Here is a 12,300-nt window from a genome sequence, read left to right as displayed (position 1 = left end):
CCCTGATAACTCATTGTAAAGGCTTTTGGTTAGCCAAGTTTCGATAGGAGTATCTTAAAGAAAGCTTGGACAATACTGTAATGAGCCTTGGCTTCTCCACTGCACAGAGCTAGTACATCTCTTTAGAGGAGCGAGTGGTTGTGGCTGTAGCATTCCACTATTGGAACTAGTGGTTGGACATGGATATATTGTATGACTGGAACTTACAATTAATATAACAGGGCCAGCACGCTTCATGCATATGTTGTATTGTATTCTATGCTATCCAGTTTACTCTAAATGATATATGTATTTGTTTTCTTATGCATGCATGTATGGACTATTCTGTATAAGTCTGTATGAAACTTTCTGAAATTTGTTGCTGGTTTAACCATCACTTTGGGTTCGTCGCTAACTTGCTTTCCAGGTTGTGATGCATCTTCGCTCATGTGTTCCCTTCGAAGCCAAGTACTGTTACAGGTTTCCAAGGGGCACAATCATTTCAACCCTCATGTGTTAGAACCTCTCATGCACCTTCCTTGGCTCACTGTAGCTTTCACACTCTTGCTACCAACAGAGTTATCTTACTTGCCTTTGTGCGAAATCGTAGTCAAGGCATTACCATATGACCCACTGTTGGGACTCCTACACCAAACAATCTGAGGTCTAACTGGGACTTCTTATCAGGTAGATCTTGTTAGAGCCTAGATCTACGTCACGCTGAAGGAAAACAAGTCTAGGGTAACATCAAACCATGCTTAACCTGGTAGCTAGCCCTACCAAGTCAGGAGAGGGCTCTCTCCTTGTGAATTTCAGTCAAGATGACTAAATTAAATATGGATTTTAGGCTAGGTATAGTAGCTTAGGGTTTTTGATTGATTTTTGTTTTGGGTCAAAACAGCAAGAGAAAGGATGATTTGGATTATGGCATCAATGCCAGTTTCTACCATCAAACTTGGGGCAAATTAAGTGCCATGTTCATCCAAGTGAAGATTGTAAATGTGAGAAGTATAAGGGAGAAAGCCCGCTGCCCTGTAGGCATAAAACAAAGGATGGATTTGCAGCAGCAATTTTAGATGAAAGAGAATAATGAGGTTGCTCAATAGAGCATCTAACAACAGATGAATTCTTCTAAAACTACCATTATAACTAATAACAAAATCATCATGAAAGGAGAATAATTATGGATGAATTCCTAACATATCACTTAGATAATTCTGAAGCAAAGGAGAAATATATAATATGTAAATGAATTACAGGAGAAAAAACATATTGAACATTTAAGCACCGTGATGAATCCCAGGCCTAAAGGGCAAAATTTGCTTTATTGTGATATTAAATAAAACTTTACACAGTCCAAATGCTTCTTTGCTGCCAAAATCAAACCTCTACATTATGAATTTCATAAAATATATACATTTTCTCATCCTTGTACAAAGGGAATTGAGCTCAACCATTTTCTTCAAAATAGAATCAGTTACATTAAACTTGGACCGAATTTCTGAAAATAGGTATTGAAGATGAACTCATATCTCCTAAACCATAGCACTTGTTACAAAAATGAAAGAGGTTTCTGTATACAAGATCATGGTGGAGAAAAACCATGCTCAAATTTTGGAAATTCATTTCCATTTACTCGTAATCTGTGCCACAAAATCATCTCTAAAACAGAAAATCATAAAAATTTAAATCTGTGAAAATGAGTTGTAAAGATCTAGTCACATATCCCAATTCATGACACATGTGAATAAACTAAAAGAGGTTTTTGTTAAATTTCTTGTTCTTAACAAAAACCTCCTTGGGTCTTGTAAAATTACTTTCCATCTATTGTAAACTGGCACCGCACTAAAATGACTAAAACAATAAAAAATATGAAAATTTTTATTTGTTTTAATGTAGGCTCAAAATATCACTGCATATCTCCCACGTAGTAGCACCTGTGCATAAACTAAAGGAGGTTTTTGTTATCTGGTATGTTATGGACAAAAACCTCTTTCACTTTTGAAAAATTCCTTACCATTATTTCAGAAACTGATCTTGTACTAAACTTGTCTTTGTGTGCAGCAACTAACCTCAAAACATGCATAACCAAGAATCACTCATTCATTTCGATCATATCTTCTGATCCAGAAACTGGTTATGGGAGTGTGATATACCATTGGAAATATTTTTCTGTGCTTCTTCTAATGGAAATACTTAGGATATGATTTGCATTGAATATCATCTACAAAACACCTCTGAAAACCAGACATAGTAAGAGCCCATTTTGATCCCTAGTGACAGGCTGCGAAGTCTGGAACTAACATCAGCCTTATTGGGGATGGAAATTCCTTGGAGGTGTCAAGAAAACCATAGACCAATTGCCTCATCCATTGGGCAATACAGTCAAACAACTGCAAACTCAAAACAACTCATACCAATCCAAACTGAAATGCTGCCTTTGGTAGCTTATTTATTTACACAAACCTACCCTACTTTGCTGCAAAATCAATGGATCAAGTCATGTTGTAATGCCATATCAACCAATCAAGTAACTGTGACAAGGATGCTGCTTGAAAGTGCTTCAACTAGGACACAAATGTAAATTCTGACAACCATCCATGCACAAACTGAATTTGGCTATGTGAAAGACAATTTGATTTATCATTCAAACTGAAAAAATACTGCATATATGCGAGAATAGGATCAAAGAAACCAGACTCTGTTTGCTGCCCTAATTCCTCAACACAGACCTCCAATTGCAAACTGTCAATGCAAACATCCACAAGCAGCTCTATTGTTTCTTGTTTTGAAGGAAGGAGAGTTTCCAAGAAATTTTTGGGATCTCAGAATTCATATGATTGGATCTGATCATTTAAATATTGAATCTCCTTATCAAATTTTTCAACAACTAACTCAAAGAAACCAGTTTTAGCTCTAGGAGGAAACTTCATAGATATCAAACATTGAAGCACAGTAATGAAAAATAATTCATCAATTTCAATATCCACTAACTGATCTCTAACTTCTTTTAAAACTTCACAAAACACAGGGTTTGCCACATACCCTACCATTTTATTTTAGTGCATGAATGGATCAATGAGCGCTGGAATCTCTGGATTGAGTTGGAGTCGCCAGGTGAATGTTTCAGCCTTCATATGTGTCTGACTGTTGTCCACCATCAGCAATTAGATCTGCAACTTGAATGATCTTTCCCAGAGAAGATCTGTCACCTCTTCTCTAGTATGGTCACCACTGTGTTAGTGCCTTGATATACCTCAGGTTGAGAAAGGCAGGTCTAGGGTAACAACAAACCATGCTTAATTTGGTAGCTAGCCCTACCAGGTCGGGAGAGCGCTCTCTCCTTGTCAATATCAATGAAAATATGGCAAATAAGGCTTGATATGACTGATATAAAACCTAATTTTAGGCTAGGTATGCTTTCTCAGAAGAATTTGATTGATTTTAATGTTTGGTTGTTGGATCAGATGAGGAAGGCAGCTTTGGGTCCGGGAAATCAACACAGATTTGCGGAGGTTTCTGTGCAGCGAGGTAGGCAAGTGTTTTAGCACTTTGAAATGAGTGTAATGGTGAGTCTAAAGACTGGTGACGAGCTGGAGAGGGCATGCAAATGTCATGAGTCCTCTTCAAATAGTAGAAAACATGTAGAACTAAATAAACCCCAAGGTAGAGCACTGAAACACCAATGAATTCCACCTTTCAAACTTGATTCATTTAGTTATGCAGAAAGAGAGAAATTATGGCACACATAAACATAAGATCAATTGAATTATAAAGAAGAAAACAATGCTAATTCACATTACCACAAGAATCCCATAAAATTCTACAAAACACTGGTTTATTTCCTTGCCAAACTGCAGAAGTGATGTACAAAGTAGCTTAATGCATCCACAAGAGTCCAAACTTGACAAATGACTAAGAAAGTACAAGATATAGGAATCAAACCACCCATTCTAGCCATCAGGGGTCGAATCCATGAGTCTAGGAGCTGTTTCAACAAGATCTAAACTAGGAACTAAAAAATAGGTAGTTGAACAGCTTGCCTCTAAAACTATGGAAACTGATTCATTCAGTTCAAAACCACCTAAACCTAATGTATCTACCTCCTTAAGTCAATTTTCATCATTTTTACATAAAAGTACACAACTTTACATCATATTACATCATGAATTTTACCATGAGAGAGAAAAAGTCAAACAGGTAGAAAACTAGGCAAAAATTTGAGTTTTTGAGCAAAATTGGCAAAATTTTGCCTAATGTGTAGCACCATCTGCTTGATGCGCAATGCCTTTTCCAGGCTGATTTTGAAGGCCTTCCCCTTCACCAAATTTTCTCCAATATGGCTTGTTGGAAAGGTCTATTTTTCCAATTTCTAGGACAAGTGGAATTTTTGAATTTGGTCTCCATTTGCCCCTCCAAAAGTCAATTCTCCCAAGACTGCTTCCTGTGGGTCCAAAAAGTGGCAAAAAGAGAATTTTTGAGGTGTTTTTTTCCCTTTAGGTGACCCAAATCTCCTCCAAAATTCATGAAATTTTCTTGGTTTTCATATTTTTTCATGAGCAATCTAAAAATGTAAGCCATTCCTCAAAATTCCCTACCATCTCAATGCACAGCGCCAGTGGTGTTGTGCATCAAAGGAAAATTTTTGTGTTTTGCAATTAAAAATTAGGAAATGACCAAAAGTTCTCAAAAATGCTTCAAAATTAGCAAGAGGTAAGCTTATCAATTGCTTTGCTGGGCCAAGGAAGCTTCGGCCAAGATTCTAAGTTTATCTTGCTCCTTTTTGGCTTTTAAGGCTCTCCCTAGCTTGGCTTTTAGGCTTCTTATTCTTGCCTTGCAAATTTTGTTCCGGGCCAAATAGTGATAGGCCATGTGGCACAACATGTTCTTCTCCTTATTAGCCTTATCAAGAAGCTTCTCAAGGTGGACATTCACTCTTTCCAAACATGATTCTCGGTCAGCCACTATTTCTTGCTCTAATGAAGTCAGCTTGATTTTCTTTCTTTTTGCCATTTCCAGTTTTCCCTTATGTTTTGCAGCTCCATCTATTTATTTGTCCTTCAATTGCTTGTTTTGTTGCTCAAGGTAATTAATATCCATTTATCCCTCTCAAGGTCAAGTGATAAGGCTTGGATCTCAACTTATTTCTCCTTAATGATCACATCCTTGAGCCTTGATCTTTGGGAGCCCAAATCAGTGTCCTCTTCCACAATCAAAATGAAATCCCTGTCTTGGCCTTTAGAAGGCCCTTCATCATGCAATGGTTGCTTTCCTCTATCCTGTACCTATTCTGCTAAAGAAGAAGGCAAAGCCCCTTTCACCCCAGGTGAAGATAGCATTTTCCTGTTGTCTGGTGAAGAGAATGAGACCCCTTCCACCCCTGGTGGAGATAATACTCATTTGGCAGCTGCAAAAAGTCTTCTTGTCCCCTTTTCATAAGTTATAAACACAAGAATGTGAGCCTCTTCAGTTTTGCTTTCATGCTCTCTTTGTTGCCCGAAAGGTCCACCTTCCTCTTGAGGTTCTGTAAACATTTGAGGCCCCTTGAAAATATCATGGGCAATGAAGGTTTCCCATGGCACTCCCAACTAAGTGAGCTGATGCACAACAATAATCTTGATGACAGCAAAATGATAAATGCTATTAAGCTGTTGTGGGTATGGTTTTCTCTTTGCAAGTACAGTCATCCTCTCTATGTTTTTGCAAATGAAGTATGGAATACTCATCATTCTAACCCTGGTAAAATGCATAAGAAATATGATATGATAGGCATAGATTCTGGAGAACCTTCCCTCACATGTGAAGTATTTAATGATGAGTTTCATTAATGGCACATACCGGTCCTCCAAAATCTTAAAAGGAAACACCCTGCCTAATTGACTATGATATTTGGCTTTAATGTAGGGTTCATAGTTCTGTTTGCTGATATTTTGTCTTTTGTTCCATCTTTCCCCCACATCTGGAATCCTAGTTGCTTCTGCAATAATGGCTGGTGAAAGAGTGAAATTGATGCCAGCAAGTTGTACCCTATTGTCCTCCATGTTGATGACAAATTGCCTAGTTAGTTCATGATGATACTTAACCCTCTCAACTAACTCAAAAAACTCAAAGCAAGATTGGTATATGAAACAAGTGGTGGCAAGAGGGCATGCAAGAAGTTCAGCAATGCTAATGGGCTCCTCTCTAATTATCTTCCCACCCTTGTGAGGTCTCCTAGGTTGTACATTCCTGTCCCCTGAACTGTCACTTTGTGTTTCTTCCTCATAGCTTGAGTCACTGTTTCTTGCCATAGTGATTGTCTTAGGAAAATGATGAGATGAAGGTATGATGAAAAATGATGACGAAAGAGTACAATGGTGATGAGTATGAATAGATTTTACTCTTGGGAAACGAATTTGGGGAATGAAGGGAATGGTTTTGGGAAATTAGGGTTTAGTGAGGGATTTACAGTTTGATGAGGGAAATAGTTGCTTTAGGGGAGTGGGATATGGGAAAATGGGATAAATGGAGTTTATTAGGGTAATAAAAGAGTGAGAAGGGGTTTGGTGATGTTTATGTGAAGATGGGATGAAAATTGCACAATAGAATGGCAAACAATGAAGAGAAACTAGGGTTTCATTTTCCACATGCAAGATTTATGAAAAACACCAATGTGACCTCAAATTCAACCTTAGAAGGATGACTACTTACTTGTAGAATGCAAATATAGAAAATTTGAGGGTTATGGCACGATTTGGAAAGATTTAGACAAATCTAGAGTGATGCACAACGCACTAGGCCCAATGCGCAGCGCCCTCCTGATGCGTAGCGCCAGTTTAAAATTACATTTTAGTTCTACCTCTAATGCGCAACGCTTGCCTGATGCGCAGTGCACTACCTTTGATGCATAGCGTCAGGCCAAGTTCCCTTAAAAAACAGGGTTTTTGTCTCCTTGGCTCCCAAATTGTGATTTTTGCTCTCCAAGAGTAAATTTGCACAATGAAATGATAAAGATGATCTCTTCCACTTTAAATATGAATGACTTTAATTTTTACTCATCTCAAACCCACTTTTCTAATGTCAAAGTCACTTTTGGTTTTGAAATCTATTTTTCCATTGAAATTGACTTTTCTTAATCATTTGATAAATTGATGAATTGATGCTTGTGTTTTTTCTTGCAATGGCTGGATTTAGCAAGGTAAGCTAGGGCAGCAGCTCTGAACTTATTACATATAGAAAAAATTGAAATTACATAAGAATTTTAATACATAGGAATAAAATCTCTGTTGGTAAAAACCACTTATTGAGCATATCATCATTGAAATTTTGATTTTGTGAACTTATTAAGACCTCCTCATGTTCCTGCTGACCGTTTATTGAGTTTTTGCCGACCATGGTGACAAACCCTAGACCTAATGAGACCTAAAACCCTAAAAATGATTTTCGCAAATGTAATGACAAAAAATGAATGTAAATGACCTGAACATGTGAAAATAGGCCAACGGGTAAAGACCATGAGGGAAATTTGATCATTAACCACTATCATCAATTGAGCCATGACCTAATGAAATGCAGCTAATCGGATGGAACACCTAAAATGCATGCAAAAAGAGAATTTGATCACAGATGGAGGGATGAAGATATCGACACTAACAGATCCCCTTACATGTTGGCAGGTCTAGCACCGTCAACATTTTGGCGCTAGAAGGAGGGTCAGATGACAAGCTGAGTCCTCACATCTATTTTGAATCTCTACATATCTATCATGACTAACTATCGAGTTGCTCTTCTGGAGTGCATGTCTTATGGAATGACTTCATTATCTTGGAAAATCTCTCGAATAACTTGTCTCATAAAACATATGATGGCGGAGGCCACATAGCCTTGGTTAGGCACGCGGTCGGCATTGTAGGCTCATGTGAAAGACATGGATTATTTAAAGAATACATGAGCTGCGTGCTATTCGTCTACACATTTTGAGGGAGCCCAATGCACTGGTGTGCCACATTGCTCAAAAAATCTATTCATTCTCTTTCTCATATGGTCGCAGAGATAGACCATGCTTTCAATCAATTTGACCGTAAAGCACTCAACAAAGAAATTATGAAATTACGAAAAGAACCCGATGAATCCGTTGAGCAGTTTCACACACACTTTTGTAATCCTGCATACTGATTCCCTGAAGATGATATTGATTGGGAATTTCTCGATGGGAGATTTGAATATATCTTCCTTAGATATCTGAAAATCCAAAATTCTTGAAATCACTTGAATCTCGCTCATACTCCAGTGATGGAATTGTGCAATCATGAGTAGGCACAGTCATTGTCACAAGTGATTGTCTGCCTTCACCTCATCAAACATCTCCACCACCGCGGAGTGATGTGGGAGATCATGCACATACCTCTGTTAAACTATCACATCCTCCCACCCCACCTGCTCTTGATATCTGCACAGATTTGGCTTGCAATCTTGTTGGTTGTCATTTGAATTCATTCCCTCGACCTTCGTCCTCCTGTTCTATTGATCCTCCATATTGTACTATCTTGTGTTCTTCCATTCTGGACTCCTCAGCTATTGTGAACAAGGATCAAGTTTTCAATGGAGTTGGTGTTATGCAACCAACCTGCATCATCATTCATGATGAGTGTGTGCGGGAATCTAAAGTAGAACTCGCGGTGAAGTATGACTCCCTTCTAGCCGCATCTCATCCACTTCATCCTAACATCCCTTGTGATTCTGCCACTACTGATTTCCCCTATGAAAACCCTTTTCCGGATGTTTCTACTTCCAATCATTCACAAGACACGTCAAATGTCAATCTATCATCACAGTGCATGGAGGACACATCTTCCTCTGAAAATCTGTCCAATCTGTCATTTCTGAAAACTCAGAGGGTGAACATATTTTCTTCTCATCTACCCCTCTGCTCGATTCATCAAATCAAGAGGATGTTGACAAACATCCTAAATTTTTTGATCTTGGCTGTAGTGATCTCTCTACTTCTTCATCTCATCACGATGTTGATTCAAGTGTTGTTAATCTATCTAAGACATTGTTCTACAATGATTTATCTTTCAACGAAGTCGAAACCCCGCAGACTATCGAGGCACCTCAAACCGATCTGTTGGTTATGTCAAGCCCACGTTGTCCTAAAGTTGGTTTCACTTCCTGTCAGGAAATTGTTGAAACACTAAAGGCTTCTCATCACTCTCTTCTTTGCATTGAAGATCAACCAAACACCTAGATTTCGCTTCCTCCACTTAAACTACATGATCCCATCGCTCATGCATTGGAGGAATCTTACATAGAAAGCACACATGCACAATATAAGTGGTTTACCTTTCTTATGTTTGCTTGCATGTCACAGTCAAGAGAATGCACACACTCAACATCTGCATGTAGTGTAGCACAGCACCACAACAGCTCCACAGAGTGCATGTCATGCACTTTCACTCATCTCTCCCCTGTGGTAACTCGTAAACACGGAGTGTGTTTGTCTTCACTATTATATATTTCTTGTTTGCTGTTTCGCACAGTTGTATTGTTCGTGAACCATGCCTTCACCAACATGGGCAACCAATCTGCCAGTGGCTGCATTGTAAGTATCACTTCACGTGAGATGGCCCATGCACCATTAGCTTAGGAGTAGGAGTAGTGTTTTCTTTCAGTCTATTTGCTTGCATGCTTGTTTCCTTACTTCCTTTGTTGGTTTGTTTGCTTGCTTGCTTACTCACTTTGCTTTCACTTTTGCTTCTACTTCTACTTTGGTTTGTTGTTTGTTTGCTTGTTTTTTTCATAGGTTAGTTTCACATGAAACAATGTATGACTCTTGAAACAAGCTGGGTAAAGTACGAGAGGACTTGTACAATTGTCAACAATTGGTTATCTGTTGTCTGCTCTCTTATGTAAGAACTTGTTGTCTTCAATCCATTATACATCAATGAAAAATACATATTGTACGAAGTGAACCTTGGTGAAAACAAAATGCTTGCGTGCTAACTTGTATCACCTACTCTAGTTGGATGTTTTTGGGTTAACCCTTGTCAGCCCAGTCAAGTAGAGTAAGGTGACAGGGAAAACCTTAATAGGCACCTCAGATGTATAATAAACTACTTCTCTGCAGGAACAACCTCTTCTGCTCTCAATAAGTCAGGATCCCTCTTCTTCCTCTGAAATGAATAAGTTTTGTGCATAGTTACGATGTTGAAAAAATGAGAATGAAAAAAAAAGAAGTAAAAAATATAAAAATATAAAAATATAAAAAAGGATAAAAAAATATTGAAAAGATAAAAAAATGAATAAGCCGAAACAAGAGAAAGGCTTCATGCCCAGAGAGGTGAGCAAGTAACTCCTCCGGGGTACTGACTAGGCTCACTGGTAGTGGAGCCATGCTTGTGTTCCTATGTGACTCCGTCGGGGTACTGTCCAGGCCTACTGGCAGTGGAGCAACACCAAATATGAAACTAAGACTTTGACAACTATACTACTTGTGCACCAATATACCCCTCAACCCAAATCAAAATAATTGTGTTTCCTTGGCTTGGAATGTGTGTCAATTGACCAATATCTTGGCAGATATTGACAATCAAGCTAGTGTGAAACCGAGACAAGTTGAGAACTGAACAATACTTCCAGAGGTGTTAGACTTTCTTTTCACGAAAAATGTCCATTCAGAGAGCTAGAGTTCTACCATTGTGTCGCCAAGTGTTGTAACGGCTACAACCACCCTCCAAAATTTTGCCTTAGCTTTGTTTTGGAGCCTCCTTACCAACCTTTCACAAAATCATGTCTTGCTTCATCAAGTACATAAGATCTAGTGATTTTCTTGCAGAAAGATAGCCTGTCGACCAAACCTTGACGCATTCCCCTCATAGGTTGTTCATCCAGACTTGGTCCAGCAGTACGCTGAGCAGTTCCTTGAAGAATTTGTGCAAATTTGGAGGGAAACCAGCCTTCCCTCCAGAAATTATGTAATCCTGACTGTTAGCTTGCTGCGCCCCATAATTGCGCAATTCTGCTGAGCAAGCTTCACCCAGAAAATTGTGCAATCCTTCCCAACTAGGCTGCTCAGCCCAGAATTTGCACAAATCTGGGCAACAGTTAGCGACTCTACCTATAAATTGGACAAATATTCTAAGCAGCCAGCCCAACTCCTAGCCAGAAATGCACATTTTCTCCCAGCAGTTGAGCAGTCTCTTGCATGTGTAGTTGAGTTGATCGGTTCCCTCTAGGATTGAGCAAAATAGACTTGCATGCATGGGTTGCTTCTCCCAAGGCAACATCCAAAGGCATCCCTTATTTCAGGGATCTATTTTTGGTAGTTGGAGGTTGCATGCATGGATTATTTCATAAACCTCCCACTAAGTGTCGCTTTCCCTAGATTTGTGGCTTGCTCGTCACAACCTCGATTTTATCAAAACTCATCAATCGAATGCTGCAGAGCTCATTCCTTACATCAACCTTGCATCTTTGACATCCCACATCGCATCTAGGATCTGTTGACACATTTAGCTTAGTTGTTTTGGGGTAAGCCTGCTTTCCATGTCTTATGTTGCATTTCTGGTGCTTTTTGTGTTTCACTTTGTATAAATGTTGTCTGCTTGATTTCAATGAGCGCTTGCTATCGTTTTGATACATAATAGCTTGTACTAGCACCATTTCAGTTTTCATTTCTATGTCACTACTCTCGCATGCATGAAACTGTTTTGCACGAATGGTTGTCGATTCAGCGACTTGCTTCACCCACATGCATGTTGATTGGTTTATTTAATCACTTCTACTTTCACTTAGTTTCGCCATGCATTCACTATCATATTTGCTTTCATTTACCCGTCGACAAGTCTGGATCTCTCTTCCTCTTCAGAAATGTGCATTTCTGCCCAGGCACTATCATCCAGGACTGTTTTGCGCATTTCTAAGGGACAATGACTACTGGCCTAGAAAATTGTGCAATGTAGTCACTAATCCTGCAGCCATTACCAGCTGAGAGTGTGCATTGCACAATTCTAGCAATCAGCAACCAGGCTGGACTGTGCATTGCACAGTTCTAGTAGTCAGTCAACCTTCCAATAGCCCAGACTGTGCCTTGCGTAGTCTTGGCAGCCACTCTCCCGACCTCCCAACAAAAATTGTGCAACCTTCATGGTTAGTCACTAGGTATGTTGCAAGTCAATTCTCAAGTTCATTTTGGTTTTCGACTAACAGATTGCTTTCCATGAGTGTTTTCATGTCTTCAAGTATCGCAAGTGTTCATCTGCCTCTCAGCAGTATAGGTACAATGGTTTCCAGGAGAGTAGAGACAAAGACACCGTTCATAGCACAATTAGGGATGTAGTTGAT

This window comes from Pinus tabuliformis, chromosome 6 (assembly GCF_031772625.1).
Source record: "Pinus tabuliformis cultivar Carrire ecotype Pingquan chromosome 6, CPIR1, whole genome shotgun sequence".
In the NCBI taxonomy this organism is placed as follows: Eukaryota; Viridiplantae; Streptophyta; class Pinopsida; order Pinales; family Pinaceae; genus Pinus; species Pinus tabuliformis.
The sequence above is the reverse complement of the archived record's forward strand: the minus strand, read 5'-3'. Positions refer to the sequence as shown.